The sequence below is a fragment of the Miniopterus schreibersii genome, assembly GCF_964146895.1.
Source record: "Miniopterus schreibersii genome assembly, chromosome: 7".
Taxonomy (NCBI): domain Eukaryota; kingdom Metazoa; phylum Chordata; class Mammalia; order Chiroptera; family Miniopteridae; genus Miniopterus; species Miniopterus schreibersii.
The window spans coordinates 26,815,608-26,821,680 of record NC_138108.1 but is presented as its reverse complement, the minus strand read 5'-3'; the positions used below and the strand labels follow the sequence as shown (position 1 = coordinate 26,821,680).

Below are 6,073 nucleotides of genomic sequence, written 5' to 3'. Positions count from 1 at the left end.
TGCCAAGGGTACAATTTTAAAGATAAAAGAAAATTACTTACAGGCCCAGACAGATCAGTAGGCATTCTGAGTCAATGCCAGCTGTGAAGTGCACTGGGGTTGTACACTCCCTGAAATAGAAGCTCAGACTCCAGGTTATTGGGAGACCTGAAGTGTGAATTCACTCTGCTGATGCAAAACCTCTTCTTACTTGAAACACTCTGAGCTCCGCAACGTAGGAGGCCCAGCCCAAGTGTATTCTGACTTAGGAAGTATGTGATTTAGAAGGTTAAAGCCTTAAGGAGAAATCGTGTTCAGAATTGGAGATCAGGGGTAGCCTTATAGATGGCCTGATGATTATTTTGCCGTTCTCTGAACACAAGCAATGCCCTGAACACAATAAATAAACCTAATACTTGTGACACATCAGTAAAAATGGGTGTATGTAGGGTTAACTTTTTTACTGTACCTCACTGTATGATCAAAACTATTCAGGGTGTCAATTCTACAGATTCAATGAGATTGTCTTGTTCCAGATATGTGCATCTTGAGTTTTCTTTTTCTTCTGTTGACACAGGTGATGGTGGTTTGCTTTTGCATCTTTGGTCCTTGCTCCTAATCCCCAAGCTGTTTTATCATATAATAATTTTTTTATAAGAGAACAAATCCACTTTTATTTATTTTCTTTCAGTGACTGTAAATCCTTGAGGGGTCCAGTATTACAGGGATTCTGTGTCCAGTGGCCTTAGCAGGAAGGTTGCTTTGGAATTTGGTGTGAACCATGCCACTGCTTCCATGAGCATGAGTCACCTTTCCCCAGATGATTCTGGTTTTGTTCGGTTTGCACCAGGAGTCACTGTGTGTCCTTTGCTTTGTATACATAAGCGCCTCTCTTGCCTAGAGAGAATTCAGTTTCATCTTGAGCATAAACACCTCTGATTTTAAGAAGAGCTGTGTGTTCACTCTGGTTCTGGAGACTCCTCTTTTAGCCAGCAAAAATGGCCTTGGACCACAGCCTTCCAGTCATATTTGTCATTTTAGAAGTCCAGTTCCGAGGCTCCAAGATGAGGGAAAGAGGTATCATATATACTTTTAATAATTGAAAAATTAAGTTCTGGATTATTTTTGTTTAACCTACTCCATATAGCCAAGCAGATATTTCTCAATTCTCTCTAAACCTATATGGCAATTTAATCTCAAATTTTTTTCTTGATAACCTCACATTTAAGTTCAGGCCATTAGATTATTTCACTCAAGTTTCAATTGCTTCCTTACTCAGGACATCATCCAAATGCACCTCAGAGGCCTGGAATTTCTTTCACCGCTTAAGCTTCCTCTTTTTGCTCATGTGCCATCCTTCTCAGCTTGGGTTTCTATTCCCAACCCCCATATCCCTCTTCAATTACCACAAGCAGGAGCACTTTTCAGTTCTCAATGGCCAACACTGAAACGTACATAGCTGAGAAAATTGTATACAGAAATAAAGCTGTGTGTAATAGAATTTCTTGTAAGAGTAACTCAGGTAAAAGAAGCAGTCCCTGCAATAAGGAAATAGCCCACTGTTTCCTGTGAAACTCAGACAGTTGAGGTTTCCAGAACTGAAGGGCAGGTGTGTGAGAGGTGACCACAGACACAGCCCTTAGTCTGTGCAGGGCCTGAAGGACAGCAACGGACAGAAGTGTTCAGGCCACTTGTCAGCAGATCTCTGATTATAACTGCAGTACTTCAGTGGACAAAGATATATTTTGCACTACTTGAATCCCTGTATTTCAGGCACTTCTGTAGAGTTTTAATAAAAAATATCTGCAGGCTGTCAAGACCTTACAGTATTTAGTACTTGATTACAAAAGCCTTCCAAAAAAGCCAACATTAGCATTTCATTCTTTTTTTCTTATAATGATAAACTAAGGGTGAACCCTGGCCCAGAGGTGAACTAGATCTATCTAGCCTGCTCTCTTTTTGGCCAAATTCCTTGACAGCTTAGTTACCAGACATTCCTAGATGTGTTATCTGAAGATTTCGAGCATGGGAAGAAGGTAGAAGGGCATGGTTTTGCTTTTGACTACAAATCTGGTTTGTGTACAAGTAAAAGCAAAGCACTGAGCTGCTGCTGTACCCAGTCGGATTCCAAACCCTTCTTGAGGTAAACAGCAACCTTCCGAAGTGAGTTACTGACTGCATTTGTAAAGCTATGAGGGTGGGGTAACCCACATTGTAAAACATCACTCTAGATTCCTAACCACACCTACTGTGTTAAAAAAAAGAAAACGTATGAAAAGCTGGAAAGCCAAATCAAAACTACGCTCCAAAGCAAAACGCCGACCCCAGGATTTTGGTGAGGTTTCTCTTTCCTTGACCGCAGTCATTTCAAGGACAGGGAGCCTCTTTCTCCAACCTCATCTCTTCAAAGAAGCAAATTGAAGCAGAAGAATTAGCACTGATCTTGCTCCCGATAGGACCCAAAGGGCAGGGTGGGGCTGTGTAACACAGTGAGGGAAACAGGATGAAACTCTTGTTACTGTTTTCCAGAATCCAATCTGAGGGTTGTCATGGTAACTCGCCAGGGTAAAAGGCTATTGTCAGCTTCAAGGTACAATTTTGGGTTACATTCCTAAAAGAGGATATCAAGTGCTTGCATTACAAGAGTGAGAGATGAGTCTTTTGGGAGAGGACTGAAACTGATTTCAGGTTTTGGTTTGGACTTTTGAGAGAGTAGGTGTAGGGAAAAAACAACAGAAATACATCAATTGCTAAAATGGGGGGGGGGGCGCAGAGGGCATGCAGAGAAGAGAGGACTCACCCTAGGTAGTAGGACTAAGAGTCTGAAAGTCAAAAACAATTGGAGCATTTAGTAGTCTAGATCTGCACATTCCCATAAGAATTGAAGCTATAAGAGGAATTCCTGTCAGCTCTTAGCTTCTCTGTTGTCATCCTGGTGTCACTGAGGAGGACTCCATCCCAGTGGCTACGATGCTAGTGGTTCCCTACATCCTTTCCCTTTTGAAGTCATTGCTTTTATGTACTAATGACTTCATACTGCTTTCCCCCTTTTTACAGAAAATCACAAATGAAACAAGGTCTCATTGAGGCAGTTTACTTTCAGAACAGTTATTCCTGGTAGAAGCTGTTCAACCCTATGGAATTTTAAAAATATATATATATCTTTATTGATTTCAGAGAGAGGAAGGGAGAGGGAGGGAGAGAGATAGAAACATCAATGATGAGAGAGTCATTGATCGGCTGCCTCCTGCATGGCCTCTGACAGGGGATCGAGCCCGCAACCTGGGCATGTGTCCTGACCGGGAATCGAACAGCAATCTCCTGGATCCTAGGGCGATGCTCAAGTGCTGAGCCATGTCCACCCAGGCAGCTAAATTTTTATCTAATTTCTTACTTGAGTATGGTAGTATCTAAGCCTACTTCTTCGATTTTTCAAATTCGAGTACCATATCTTTGTACAAACAGGCATGACTTCCTGGAGCTTTCCCTTTACTAGAAAATTATCAGGAAACAGGTTATGGAATAGAATGCCAAATGCACAGTGTTTAAAACAAAACACAGAACTAGAAGGAAATTTGGTGTTTGAGGCACTACCTATGTCTCCCAGACCTCCCTATGATTCTCATTATTAGTACTTTCAGGAGAACTTCGAGAAACCAATTTGATTCAAGCAGTCAGTCTCTTGGGGATTTCTGAGGACGAATTCAAACAGTGCGATATGCCAGTAGCCCCAAATTATATTTACAGTTGACCCCTTGAACAACACAGAGGTTAGAGACACCAACCCCTCATGCAGTTCAAAATCCCAGTATTAATTTTGACTCCCCCAAAACATAACTACTAATAGGCTATTGTTGACTGGAAGACTTACCGATGACATAAACCATTAATTAGCACTTATTTTGTGTTATATGTATTATATACAGAATTATTACAATAAAGTAAACTAGAAAAAGGAAAATGTTATTAAAAAAATCATAAGAAGGCAGTGCCCTTGGCGGTCCCCACATCTGTGTCTTGGTTCAAGTGTTTGGGTGGAACAGACCCAGGGACCACCTCCAACCTCTTTTCCAGTCATCTCCTTTGGAACCATCTCAACCATCCCCAGCCTCCGAGACCAGCCAACACCATTTTTGCTTAACTCCAAGCAACCATGAGCTCCCAAATTCGTCAGAATTATCCCACCGAGGTGGAGGCTGCCGTCAACCATCTGGCCTCTGCAGGCCTCCCACACCTACCTCTCTCTGGGCTTCTATTTCAGCCATGACCAGTGGCTCTGGAGGGTGTGGGCCACTTCTTCAGTGAGCTGGTATGAAGAAGCTTGAGGGCGCAGAGCATCTTTTAAAGATGCAAAACCAGCGATGTCATCACGTTTTCTTCCAGGCCGTGCTGAAGCCTTCCCAAAATGAGTGGGACAAAACTCAGGACGCCTTGGAAGCCGCCATGGCCTGGGGGAGGAACCTGAGCCATGCCTTTGGCTCCGGTGCCCTGGGTTCCTCCCGCACAGACCCTCAGCTCTGTGATTCCTGGAGAACCACGTCCTGGATGAGCAGGTGAAACTCAGCAAGAAGACGGGCGACACCTGCCTCACCTCCGCAGGCTGGGCTGGGCGAGTATCTCTTCGAAAGGCTCAAGCACAACTAGGAGCCTTCGGAGCCAGAGGCCTGTGAGGGCCCCGCTGCATTCCCCTGGTGCCTGGCTTTTGCCTGAGCCTCTCCCTGAAACCTCTGGCCATTCTTTTAACCACCCTGGAGCCCTCTCCCATGCATTGGACCAAAGGAAAATAATAAATCTTCTTGAAGAAAAAAAAAATCATAGAAAGAGAAAATACATTTAACAATATTTATTGAAAAAAAATCCACGTATAAGTGGACCTGTGCACTTCAAACCCTGGCTGTTCAAGGATCAACTGTCATTATTTACATTCGGTTTGGAGCCTTTTTATAGCAGTTACAAGGTGGAGCATGGCTGAGTGTGATTCTAAGTCAGAGGTCAACAATCATCCTCCAATGCTGAAATCAGGTCTACCACCTGTTTTTCTACAGCCTGCAAGCTAAAAATGGTTTTGACATTTTTGAATGGTTAAAAAAAATCAAAAGAAAGAATATTTCACAACATATGAAAATTATATGAAATTCAAATTTTAGGCATAAAGTTTTATTGGAACACAGCCACCACACTCAATTCACTTATGCATTGTCTGAGGCTACTTTCTTGCCAGAGGGGCAGAGTTGAGTAGGTGCCATAGAGACCATATGGCCCACAAAGCCCAAAATATTAATCTCTGGTACTTTACACAGAGGATCTTAGCCAAACTCTGATCTAAGTCATGATTCCCACTATTGCCAAGTTTTAGCCTGGGTTCTTTACATACAGGGTGGGGTAAAAGTAGGTTTACAGTTGTTTGTATGGAAAATAATACAATAATTAATAAATAATAGTAGAAGAAAAAACTGTTTCATGTACTCAGAGCTGTAAACCTACTTTTGCCCCTCCCAGGATAAAACAGCAATCAAATTATATTAATACTCCACTAATGATAACTGTTCTGAAAAGAGTTTATTGTCCTACTATAAGAAGCCTGAAAATGTGCAGAGACCAGATTTCTCAATGGTAGGACTGCCAAGAGGATAAGATACACAAAGAGAAAATAAGAGCTACGGTAACACTTCGAAGTTATCTCTTCTAAAGAAAATGGACAACTTTTCAATGTTATTTTCTGTCAGGTTTTCTTTTTCATATGAAAAACCAAAATGCCCTAGTTTCAACCTTATGGAAACTGGAGACACTCCCACTTCGAGAGGAATTAATGATCTGTGTGTGCAAGTTCAAATTCTGACCTTGTTTGTCCAACTGTCTGGGGTTGATGTGCTGGGAAACTGACAAAAGCATTTAGATATCTGTCTTCTGAGATTTCATTCATCTTTGATTAACGGAAGAAGCCAAGAATAGCTTTCTGAGCAAATGATAACCGCTTGCTTTAAACAGGAAAGGTATTTTTTTTAATTAAAAATCCAGTTGTGATTCCAATTTACCCAAGTCTTTGTCTCACTGTGAAGTCTGGAGAGTGTAGTATTTTTTCCTAGGGCCTAGC

At 42.0% G+C, this 6,073-nt stretch overlaps 1 pseudogene across 1 annotated transcript; it reads right to left on the bottom strand.

Moving 5' to 3' along the window:
- Nucleotides 1–666: 666 nt before the first annotated feature.
- On the bottom strand, nt 667–1,018 carry LOC308559793 (large ribosomal subunit protein eL33 pseudogene; annotated as a pseudogene). Its single transcript has one exon. The product of its transcript is annotated as a large ribosomal subunit protein eL33 pseudogene (transcript).
- Nucleotides 1,019–6,073: the final 5,055 nt, after the last annotated feature.